The following is a 12,659-nucleotide window of genomic DNA, read 5'->3' as shown; positions in this document are numbered from 1 at the left end:
AGTTCTTCTAGGCATATACATAAAGGAGTTGAAATCACCTCCTTGTAGAAATATCTGTGCTCCCATGTTTACTATAGATTATTCACAATGTAAAAGTTATGAAAGCAGTGTTCAGCAGTTGGTGTAATGTCTTTGTTGCTGGATTCTCATGTAGTTGACTGTGGTTCCAGTCCCAGGCCCAGCGGCTTAAACTCATGGTGGCTTAAACTCACGCTGGGCACATGTGTGTGCATGCCCAAAATCCCAAGAGGAGAATAGAGGAGAAGGGATTGCGGTATGGCCATTCCCTCTGAGGGGTGATTTCTCGCTTTCTGTCTCTCTGCCTCTGTCTGTCTTTCTGGCGAGTGCACATGCCATATAGCATAAACCTTTCCAAAAAGGAAAATAAAATTATGAAAGCAACCTAAGTGTCTATCAATGCATCAATGGATTTAAAAATTGTGATGTGTGTGTATGTATTTGTGTGTGCGTATGTGTATACAGTCTCCCCTCAAGATGTGGAGCATGCACACATATATGTCAGGTGTATTTTTCAAGCCAGTGGTTCTAGAATCTCACCATGTGGGATCCAGCTACATTAACCAGGGGGCTGGCCTGGAAGCAGAAATTTTTATTCATTGTTGTAAAAATTTTTGTGTTGCTTTTCTATGAATTATATAAATGTGTACACACACACTATCTAATGAAATAGTGTTCAGCTTTAAAAAAGAGGGAAATACTAAAATTTGTGACAACATACATTAACTTGGAAGACCTTATGTTAAGTGAATTAAACCAGACATAAAGAAATATACTGCACGATCTCATTTATATGTAGTATCTATAAAAAGTTGAATACATAGAAACAGAGGATATGATGATAGTTATAAGAAGTAAGGAAGGGAAGAAAATGGGAAACCATAGATCAAAGGGTACGAACGTGTAGATATGTTGAATAAGTAAGTCTAAAGACATATCTACAGCATGATGATTAATTGCGATAAAACTGTATTGGATATGAAAATTTTAAAAAGCGTAGGTTTTAAGTGCTTCTTTCACGAAAAAGGAAATTATAATAGGTGATGGACTTGTTACTGACTATTGTAATCATTTCACATGTACAAAGTGACTTCTAAAAGATCATGGAAAAATAGAATTACAGTATGAGTTCATTTTGTTGCCAAGAAAACTTATTTAAAATCTATGCATAAGGTTTTTTTTATGATACTAATTTTCCGTGAATTTTTTGAAGACCCCCATGTATATGTACATCAAAACATCATGTTGAACACCTTAAATATATACAAAAATAAATAGAAATCCATGCAGAGCATTGGTCTCACCGTGGTGAATTTGTCTCTAGATTTTACTTTTTTAGATCTAATGCTTACAATCAAATGTGGCATATGATTTATCTGGCTTTTCAAACGTATTTTTTCCAGAATGAGCTGATGTAGTTGCAAACAGAATTTTTTTCTACAGGGCATGTGCATTCTCTGGAGCGAGCAAGAGAGAGAGACAGAGAAGGAAAGTGAGAATGTACCCTCCAGAGAGAAAGGCCACATAACCTTCCTTCCTCTTTTATTCTCCTCTTGAGATTTTGGGTATGCATCCATACATGCCCGATTTGTTTTTCAAGTGGATCTAGGATTTGAAATGTGCAGTCAGCCACGTGGAATCCAGCTCCCTTAACCACTGGTTGCCCTGGAAGCAGAAATTTTTATCTTATTGTAAAAAAATTTGTTTTGCTTTTCTCAGAATTTTGTTACCTTCTCCCATCTTCCCTAACTTTTTCCTACCAAAAACTATCCATTCTCATAAACCGATTAAGATTGAAAATAATAGGGAACCAGCAGTTAGCGTAATGGCTATGTCGCTGGACTCCCACGTGGTCGACTGCTGTTCGCGTCCCGGACCCGGTGGCTTAGAACTCACGCCGGGCGTGTGTGTGTGTGTGCCCAAGATCCCGAGAGGAGAATGGAGGAGAAGGGATTGCGGCGTGACCATCCCCCCTGGGGGGTGATTTCTCGCTTTCTGTCTCTATGTCTCTCTCTGTCTGTCTGGCAAATGCACACACCCTATGGTGAAAACCTCACAAAAAAAACACAAAGATTGAAAATAATAATTAAGCCACTATGATAATTTTGAAAGGAATGAATTTCTCCTTGAATAGGACACAGATGTGTTAATAAAAATGGAAACTTCTAATAGATGCTTTTTATTTTCAAATAGTAGTATTTACACATCTTTGCCATAATAAACTAGTCAACCATGGAGGAAAATACTCTATATAATCAGCATTACTAAGTAACCATCAAGTTCATAAAAACTTTCTCTTACCTATGCAATAAATTCTCAACTAAGAACACTGAGTTGAGAGATGAAACACAGAGAAACGGCCTCTCTCATGGTAACTTTAAGTACTGGGAAAACAAATCTATAAATAAAGATGGCTTTTTATGAATATATTCGAAATATTGTGCCTGAAAATCTTCTAGAATAATACTCAAAAGTTTAACAGCACACCTCTTGGTCAGTAAGAATATAAGTAAAATTGTTTTCATAATGCTTTTTCTTTTTGATTCTATGCTGTAATTCTTAGATTTGCACCAAATTGTTTCTATATGGACTTTAAATGTCTTTTTTATTTTTACTATAGGATTAGTACTTCTACATTTTTTAAAAAAACTAAAAGACATAGGAACAACTTGTTGAAATTGGAACAATTTCTAAAAAGGCAGAGCATATGATTTAAATGTATATAGAAGGCAATCTTATATTTCTCTGTAGTTCTGGGGTAAACTTGTTCATACCTGCCGATCTAATTTGACTAATGTATTGTTTTTACAGTGCATTAGCAGAAATTAAATGGCAAATTCAGTCAAATAGTCATTCCATATATCAAAAAGAAAAATCAGTCAACACAACTGTCTGACTAAAATGAATGAACAAAACAATTCAAGGCGAACAATTGTCCCAGTAGGCTTGTATAAATACAGTAGTGATGTCAGGTGCAGAATTAATCTTTCCTTACTTTTAACTGGAGAACATTCTGCTAGCCAATTCAGTCACTCAAATAATCCTGAATTTTAATATTCCAGTTTCATTTACTCTCAGTTAATGGTGACTGCCCTTCCTTCTCCTTCATCTGTCAATCAATGGAGAATGTCAGGCAGGAGAATAGTAATATTGGCATATTGTAATGTACTGCCCTGATTTCCACAGCTGCAAAATTCTCAGACTAACTCAATGATGATCTTAAAGAGTCTGGTGCAGAAAGAATATGAGAATTAAATAACAGATCACTGGCTTTTCCTTCCAGCACAAATATCCTGTATCCCTGGTTCTAAATATGTCATCAAATACTTTAAGAATAGGATTTTTAAGTGGTCAGCTGAAACATGGCTTCACCACAATCACATTGAGCAAAATCATGGTCTATAATTGCTTTTAAAGTTAACTTGGGTTGGGCCAGCTAGTGGCATGGAGGTTAAGACAGGGGGATCCTGCATAGCCTGCTGTGTGCTTCAAGTCTTGGTCCTGATGGTTTGAAATCAAGTCAGGCACGTGTGAATGTGTGTGTGCCCAAGATCCTGAGAGAAAAATGGAGGAGAGGGGATTGCGATGTGGCCATTTCTCCTGGGGGTGGGGAAGGGGGATTTATTACTTTCTAACTCTCCAAATCTGGCATGGGTCCTATAACAAACTTAAAAAAATAAAAATAATAATAAAAAAAGTTAACTTGCTCTTTTCTTCTTGTGCTAAACATTACAGATTTTGTTGGGGAAGTATGCCTAATTCCTTTGAGTTGTTCATACTGTCAAAACATGGTATTTGTCTTTAAAGTAGTTTAAAGGTTATTTAAATACTGTAATGTTTGTTTGTATTTTTAGGTTCCCGATTTGCTAAACAAATTGGTGTGCTTAAAGTGCTTAACTCTAGTGTATTAGCTTAGAGAAAATCAGTAAATTAGAAGGCTGCTCTGTTTTGAGAGAGCTCTACTTGTGTGTGTAAGTAACAGAACACAGTTCTCATAAAATGAAAGGTGGTCTCCCTGGTATGATTTGTAGTAACAGAAGGGACTCTGAATAGAATCATTAAGAGAGGATCTGCATAAACAGACGTAACTTTGGTAAGGAGAAAATCAAGTCTTAGCTACGATATATTTTCTGATAGACTTATTTTTATGATAGTAGAAAGAACATACGCCAGAGAAGTAGATATTGATATATTACATATTGATATGTTACATCAAGCTATTTTGTGGAATGCAAAGATTACATGTCAGATAATAAAGCACATTATAGAAATAGCCAGTTCTCAATTATTTGTCAGAATTCCATTTAGTCTGGTAAATACATTTGTTCTTTTGCCTTCTTCTTATCTTTTGGTCATTTCATATTTCTCAGTATATCTGAAAAAATGCACATTGGAAAGAACAGGTTAACTGTCAAAACAATCCAGTTTTCAACTTTGTAATATCTCTTATAATATGCATATAGATAAAGAAACTTAGGCCACTAAAAATAAAAAAGTCCCTTGGATTAGTAATAGATTCTTGATATTTGGGTGATCTTGTGTTCATTTAGAAGGCTAAGTAGCAATTAATAGAGTGTGAATAATTAGAAGTGCGTAAACTTCAGATTCATCCATTAAATGCTTATTCAGATAATATATGGGCAAGAAAATAATTTTCTGGCTCTCATATTTTAACAATAATGGACATTCGGGAAATCTATCTACCTACCTATCTATTGTCTATCTAGGTATTAGACATAGATAATAAATACTTTGAAGCTTATGGGTTTGCTAATTGTGCCCTATTTTTTCTCAGATTGATTATTTTTCCGTTTCTTATTTTGCTGCTCACTGGAATACATATCCAGTAGTCTATTGTTAACAGACTGATGATCGGATTTAAGAAGTGAGACTATCTGATGTGAGATTGGGGAGCACAAGGAAGGATGAAATCAAAGTACAATATTTCCTGTCTTTCTTTCTTGGTGGCACTTCTAGCACTAGTGTAATTGATTTGGGATTTCCAGCTCTCATGTGAAAAGTCCATTAGGCAGGTTATCCTGGTTTTTGAGTCTTTGTGACATTACCTGTCCAGGAGGATAGTGGCTTCCTGTGTCAATAATATCCCACCACCCCGTGTTTGATCTCATAACTCTTCCAGTGTAACCAATTTCTTACACTGAATTCCCTTTATTTAAGTATGTAAAATCAAATCTAAACCTAAGACCTCAAACTATAAAACTATTGGTGGAAAACACGGGGGAAACTCTGAGAGACATTGAGGTAGGCAAAAGCACTGTCAATAATCCCAGAAATAGACAAGTGGGATTACATCAGATTAAGAAGTTTCTGCATGGCAAAAGGCACAGTAATAAGTGTGAATAGACAGCCCATGGAATGGGAGAATATTTTTGTAAACTATGCTTCAGATAAGGGACTGATAGCCAGAATACATGGAACTCAAGTGGCTTACCTGAAAAAAAAATTCGACGCAATTAAAAGATGGGAAAATGAGCTGAATAAACAAGTCTCTAAGGAAGACATGTGAACAGCTAAAAGGCATATGAAAACTGTTCAACAGCCCTCATCATAAGGGAGATGCAGATCAAAACCACAATGAGATACCACTAGCCCTGTCAGAATGGCTAAGATTTTAAAAAAAAAGGAAAAAAGATAAGTGCTGGCAGGGATGTAATGAAAGGGGAACTCTCTCCCAACACTGTTGGTGGGAATGTAAATTGGTCTGCCACTGTGGAGAACAATATGGAGATTTCTCAAAGATCTAAGAACAGAACTACCATATGACCTAGCAATTCCACTCTTTCGTAGCTACCCAAAGGATAGAAGATTGCTTAGTCAGAAAAGTGCTTGTACATCTATGTTTATTGTGGCATTATTCACAATTTCTAAGACATGGAACAAACCAAAATGTCCAAAATAGAAGAATGAATTGAAAAAGTGTGGCACATATACTCTATGGACTACTATTTAGCCATAAAAAATAAGACCCTGACTTTTGACAGAAAATGGATAAATATGGGAGATTCACTGTTGAGTGAAGCAAGCCAAGCTATGAAGGAGAGATATTGTATGTCTCCACTTAATATGACTGTCCACATTCTGTGGCCGAAATTGAAAGACTAGAGGATGTAGAAACATAGAAAATGGTTATAGATACCAAATACAGTGCAGAAAGAGGGTGGGAGAGGGAGAGTCTGAGGAAAGACATTAAGGAAAAAAATAGAGAGGTAGGACATTTACAGGACAAAGAAATGGGTTATTATCTGTTGATACTAACATGTATAATATTCCCAACTGGACTGGTGAGGAATGTATTCATATTGGAACATTCATTTTATAAGCTAGTGATGTTTGTGACTGAATGTATAAATGAAATTAAAATAAAACGTTAAAAATAAAATGATGATAAAAAAAAGAAGCTCCAATTACTCAATTAGTCTGGATTTTACCACAGTTCCTTCACAAAACACCCTCTGGGAAATATCTAGAATTTTTCTGATAAGATGCAATTATTCCTCCATTGCTTCCAGGAAGGAAAAGAAAATTCACTTCTCATGAGCCATGAGATGGTAATACTGCACAAAAAAATATGTTTCTATCTAACCAAAAGTAAATATAAGAGTAGTGAGGTAGAAATAGAATAATAACTGGATAGGTACAAACTTTCCATCTCTACATTAAATACACTATTACTTTCTAATTGTGTCTATCATCCAGCTTCATCCAATTCTGCGGAAAAGTCAGTTTATAAACAGCACTGGATATAACCTGTCCTAGATGCAAAAAAACATGACACAGTACGATATCCACAATCTTGTGAGTTTCCTAATGATAAATTAACTGGTTGGCAGTTGATTAAAGTAGAAGATTTTTGTCTTTAGGAGCTCCCATGATTAATGCTTAGTAATCAATGACGATATGATAAAATGGTCTGCAAGTTTCAAAGAGGTATGATGTAGTTTTAATAGTAAATATATACAGAGGTATCTGAATAGAGAAAATTGTATGATTGTTTTAATTTGGCATTAAATTCACCTTCTACCTCCTGAAAAAACAGTAAGTATGTAAAATGTTTTTGCTTTTCTGATCAGACCCTGAAAAATACAATAGGCAGGATTCTCTCATGAATCACTCACTAATCACAATTTATACAAAAAAGTTCAGAATACTTTGATATCTGGATTTTTAACAGCTTAATAGCTGCATTGACTGACTGTAATGTCTCAGCCATTCTTAGTGTGTCTCTGTGGTAGCATGGTATTTGTGATCTTGAGAGGATTTGTAAGGTCCTCCACTCTTGTAAAAATTCTTCCCTGGGACCAACAGATGACATAATGGTTATGTTGCTGGACTCCCACTTTGCTGACTGTGGTTCGAGTCCTGGACCCAGCAGCTTGAAACTCATGTCTGGTGCATGTGTGTGCACCCAAAATCCTGAGAGGAGAAGAGAGAAGAAGGGATTATGACATGACCATCCCCCTGGGGGGAGGGGTGATTTCTCATTTTTTGTCTCTGTCTCTCTCTCTCTCTCTGGTGAGTACACATACCTTATAGCAAAAAATATATCTCAAAAATAATTGTTTTCCCAATGCCATATGTAAAATCATCTTTTAATCTCCATAGTGTCTAAGAGGTGGGAGACAGGAGGATTGTAACTATGCAATGGAGTAGGTTCCAGAAATCAGCTACATACATTTTAAACAATAGTCACACTTCTATTTGTTCTATGACAATTAATATTTCAAATATTTGGTCTTTATAAAACCTAGAAACAAATATAATTAATAATTAATATCTCTTTAGATATACTAATATCAAATCTAGTGTTTTCCTATGAGACGTTTTTCCCCTTGATATAATGTCATCCCACAACACCAGGAGTCCAACTAATGTCACAGAGTTAAATTTTTTTCTCTATAAACAGAATTTAATTTAAAGACAGACCACCAAGTTCGGCAAATGTATAGTATCTGTCAGTAGTAGAAAATCCTACTCTTTAGTTTATAAAGGAAATCTGAGGCTTCTACTCTACTAGAAAAAGTGAAGACGAATTTGGTCCTTATTTGTGAAGACTGACTGATCAGATTGTAATGGTACATTCAAAGGTGGGAAGCTGATTTAGAATCCACCTCCCCAAACACAGTTCATTTGGAAATCCTGCTTCACCATGAGCACTCAAGTTGTATTCATCTTTTCTTATATCCCAGTGACCTCACATTAACCTAGTGTCAAATTACCCTCACAATTTTAACCCATTAATGTATAAGTAAATGTTTAGCAACTGGTTCATTGGAAAAATAAAGCCATAATTGTATGTTTTCCAATGTCTGCGATATGCATGCTTCCTACCATGGCCAATTTCAAGTTATCCTAATGATGTCACTCAAGACAGAGTTGGGAAGAGGTGGGCAGTAAAACATTATTTTTATGGAGTATTTTGATCTAACATGGGTAAATAACTTCTAGAGCATAGACAATATTAAAATGTAGTAAAATAATAAAGAAGTGGTGAGTTTCAGGTTTTATTTACTTTATTTCTAACATAATTTATTACAAAATAAGTTTATATAATTTAAATGTAAATAATAGCTCTTTTTTCTATTAAGAGAAATAAGTCTTTATTTCCTTATTTCACAAATAAATCTGGCTGAGTTATTTTTTGGTGATCAGTTGAAGAGACCAAGTCCCATATCCTTATCTGATTCCTCCAACTCTTCCTAGGTTTCGACCTTAGCTGGGGTCTTGGTAGCAGCAGGAGCAACAGTGGTGGCAGTGGCCATAGAGGCTGTGGCCACATAGGCAGATGGATCAGCCAAGAAGGCCTTGACCTTCTCAGAAAGTGGGAAGGTATAATCAGACTCCACAGACAAAGCCAGGACCCGCTTGTACCCATTGATGATAGAATGTGATACTGATGCAACAGTTGGATAGCCAATCTGCTGGCACACACTGGCAACATGGTGGATACCCTCCAGGAAATGAGAATGCAGAGCTTCCACTGTGATGTCAAGTACTTCAGGGTTGTAGATGCTGCCATTGTCAATCACTTGCTGGATGATCAGCCTGGAGGAGAATGGGGAGATGTTCAGCATGTTCATCATCACCTCAGCCTTCCCATAAAGGGACATGCAGATCTACTGTATCTGCTTGGAGCCCACGTTGTCTGCACCCATGATGAAGCATTTTGGATAATCATCCAGAAGTTGGATTATCTTAAGGAAGTTGTTGGACTTCCAGGTCACCCGGTCTTCCCTGGGCATCATGGTGATGCGTCTGGGTTCCAAGCAGGGTTAAAAGATGTCACTCTTAATGTTGACGTGGGGAGATTAATGTCTCTGTACTGACGGACATGCATGGCATTCCCTTTTGAAAAAACAATGTAATACACTGTAAAGTTATATGTAATCCAATTAATCCAATGTAATATAAAGAAGATTATGATGATGATAATAAAAAAATAAAATAAAAATAATAATAATAATTAAAAAAAAGATGTCACTCTCACAAGAGGAAGCAATCATACCTATTTTTAACAACATAAAATTCCTGAAAAATTAACACCGAGCTTTTACAAGTCAGTATGAGCTGGCTACAGTACACTAATATCCGTTCTCCTGTTTGATTTTTCTGAGAGGCTTTGACCTCCAAACACAAAGAGCCATTTAGGCATTGTCTTTAGCATGGCTCATGGCTAGGGCATGTCTTCTTTCAGAGGTATGCAGAAATAACAGTGTTTACTATACCTTCCTTTTATGGAAAGGCAAGAATGAGGAAACATGGGGTTGACTATATTCCTGGAGGGGAGAGAATGAGGAGTGAAGCACAAAAGGGAGCTCATTTTATATATGTTTGTGTATTTAGAGCAATAAAATTAAAATTAAAATTAATTTATTAGTAATGTATTTTGCTACAGAACATTTTGGTAAATCATTTGCTACGAAGAAATAATTCTGACTCCTTCAACTGTTGCAGGATGTATAAGGGGGTCCTCTTACAGTACTACATGAACTGCCTCATTCATGTAGATGGCAGTTCCCACTGACATATCTGTCCTTTGGTCCTTTTTTCTAAGATACGGTAATCTTGTCTTCCATCATTCAAGATCCCCTCTAATTCTGTCCAATACTATTTCAATTTTATATAATTTGGGAATCCTCTTCAGACTTAGTTCTTTTCTCTTTGTTGTGCTCTGCTACAGATGTCCCAGAGCCAAGTTGCTGAGGTCTGGGGTAGCACAGATTTAATGGGACGACTGTTTTGCTTTCACACATATCCTCTTATTTTATGGGACATAATAGACGCTGGGTGGCGGGATGAAGGCCACTTTGTAAAATAGTGAACTGTGTCTCATAAGACACTTCTCTCCAACCATAAGAATTTTGTTACCTAACTTAGGATACATCATTTTTTTTTTGGAGAGGATTTTGCTATAGGGTGTGTGTGCTTGCCAGACAGACAGAGAGAGACAGAGAGACAGAAAGCGAGAAATCACCCCCCAGGTGGGATGGCCAGGCCTCAATCCCTTCTCCTCCATTATCCTCTCAGAATCTTGGGCACGCACACACACACACACACACACACACACACACACACACCTGACGTGAGCTTCAAGCCACTGGGTCCGGGACACGAACCACGGTCAACTACGTGGGAGTCCAGTGACATGGCCATTATGCAACTGCTGGTCCCAGTATTATTATTACTTAAAGTTTATTTATGCCTTTTATGAGAGTGAGTGACACAGAGATTAAGAGATAAAGAGAGAGACACTTTTATCAGGTTCACTTGCCGCAATAACCCACTCTCTCAACTTTTCCAGCGAGCCAGGATCATGGGCACTCCGGCCTGTACAGTAAACCAGGTAACTAAATCTGTGATCTGCTATATTGTTCTGGTTTTAGCAGCATGTTACTGCTGGGCCACTGAGCCAACCCTTAGTAGCACTGTTGGTCACCTTGAATATCTGTTTCTGTCATCTATTCCAGAATGTTCAGTTGCCATTTATGCCTATATATGCTTTAATTCTAATTATAGGATTGTTTCATCTTCTTTTCTTAAGATATCCTTGTGCTTTTATATAAATGAAATGAAAAAGTGAATACAACAAGGTATTGGGGAAGACCAGGGCATTGTATACTAAGAGACTTGCCTATTCGTGATGATTGAATTTATGTGTCAGTTTTTGCTACAGGGTGCCTTGATGTTTGATCAAAACATTATTATCCTGATTATTTCTGTGATGGTATTTTTTAATGAAGTTAACATTTAAATTAGCAAATTGAGTAAAAAATATTGTCCTTTATCATGTAGATGGGCCTCATCTAGTTAGCTGAAGAGGTGACTAGACAAAAAAACTTGACTCTTCCATAAATAAGAGGGAATTCTCCTGCCTGACATTATTCAAATGAGATATCAAATTTTTCCCTGCTTTTAGACTTAAACAGAAATATTGACTCTTCCCAAATCTCAAACCTGCCAGTCACCGAACTAGAACAACCTCATCAATTTTGGAGGTTTCAAGGATCTTGAATGTTCAGAAGCAGACTGTAACTAGATTGTCCAGCTTGCTGACTCATCCTGCAAATCTTGGGAACTGTTTGCTTTCAGAATCACGTGAACCAATTCGTTATAACTCTCTTTTCATATAGATAATGATCTTATTGGTTCTGTTTTGTTTTTCTGAAGCATCTTGACTAATACATTGTCTGATATATATCATCTTATTTCTGCTGATCTCAGTATCCTATTACTTTTCATGATATAAAACTTTTATGAATAAGTATAATTTTTATTCAGTAAATCTTTACAAAAGTAAAATGATATTTTTTAAACCACAGTCATAGATCTCATTGATTATTTCAATCAGATGATTTAAAAAGATTTCTAATGTTGAAAGTGATAGTATTTTTAAATCAGTTCCAACTGTATAATCATAAACCTTCACATTAAATCAATCATAGTTTACATGTTTGACAAATTGTCCCTAAGAAAGCCTGATACTTCTTTATACATACCAAACAAAGTAATAAGGACAGAAAATATGTTGAGATTTCTTTAATATACTTTTGAATTTTCAAAATATTTTGTAAGAGTTGGCTTACTTTGAAGTGGAATTAGCTTATAAGGAATTAAAATTCTGAAGGGAAAGGTACCAAACCAAAAGCCAGGTCTCCCCAAAACTCATCTTGGCTCTATCAATGAGTAGTGCTTTAACTAGCTCACAGCTACGAGTATCATTTTTCTCATGAGCAAATGTTAACCAGATTATACACGTTTTTAGCATTATGTAACCCACAGGCAATAGTGTGAAATAACCAGATGTATTCTTGATGTTTCTCACTCATCTAAACTCACCCAGTTGACCAGTGTTTCTCTTCACCAACTTCAGGTGTCCAGAGACCATAAAAACATGACCTTTTATAAACCGAAAATCTACTTGGGGACAAAAAAAAATGTGAAACTTATTTGTCATGCATGTAAATAATTTAAGATAGTTTCAAAAGTCACTAACTCTCTCTAGATTTATACAGTCAGCCCTATATGTTCATATCAACAGATTCAATCAACTTTGAATCCAAAATATTCCAAAATATTTTTAAAGATTAAAGATGATACAAATAAAATATAGTATAATGGCCATT

General features: G+C 36.0%; 2 pseudogenes; both read right to left on the bottom strand.

Moving 5' to 3' along the window:
- Window positions 1-8,735: 8,735 nt before the first annotated feature.
- LOC102486124 (60S acidic ribosomal protein P0 pseudogene) lies at window positions 8,736-9,119 on the bottom strand (annotated as a pseudogene).
- Window positions 9,120-9,152: 33 nt separating this feature from the next.
- Window positions 9,153-12,659, bottom strand: part of LOC106734581 (60S ribosomal protein L6 pseudogene) — a 45,756-nt pseudogene continuing 42,249 nt past the window's right edge.

The sequence above is a fragment of the Tupaia chinensis genome, unplaced genomic scaffold, assembly GCF_000334495.1.
Source record: "Tupaia chinensis unplaced genomic scaffold, TupChi_1.0 Scaffold000147_1, whole genome shotgun sequence".
Lineage (NCBI taxonomy): Eukaryota > Metazoa > Chordata > Mammalia > Scandentia > Tupaiidae > Tupaia > Tupaia belangeri.
Note: the sequence above shows the minus strand (reverse complement) of the source record. Positions and strands in the feature narration are given on the sequence as shown.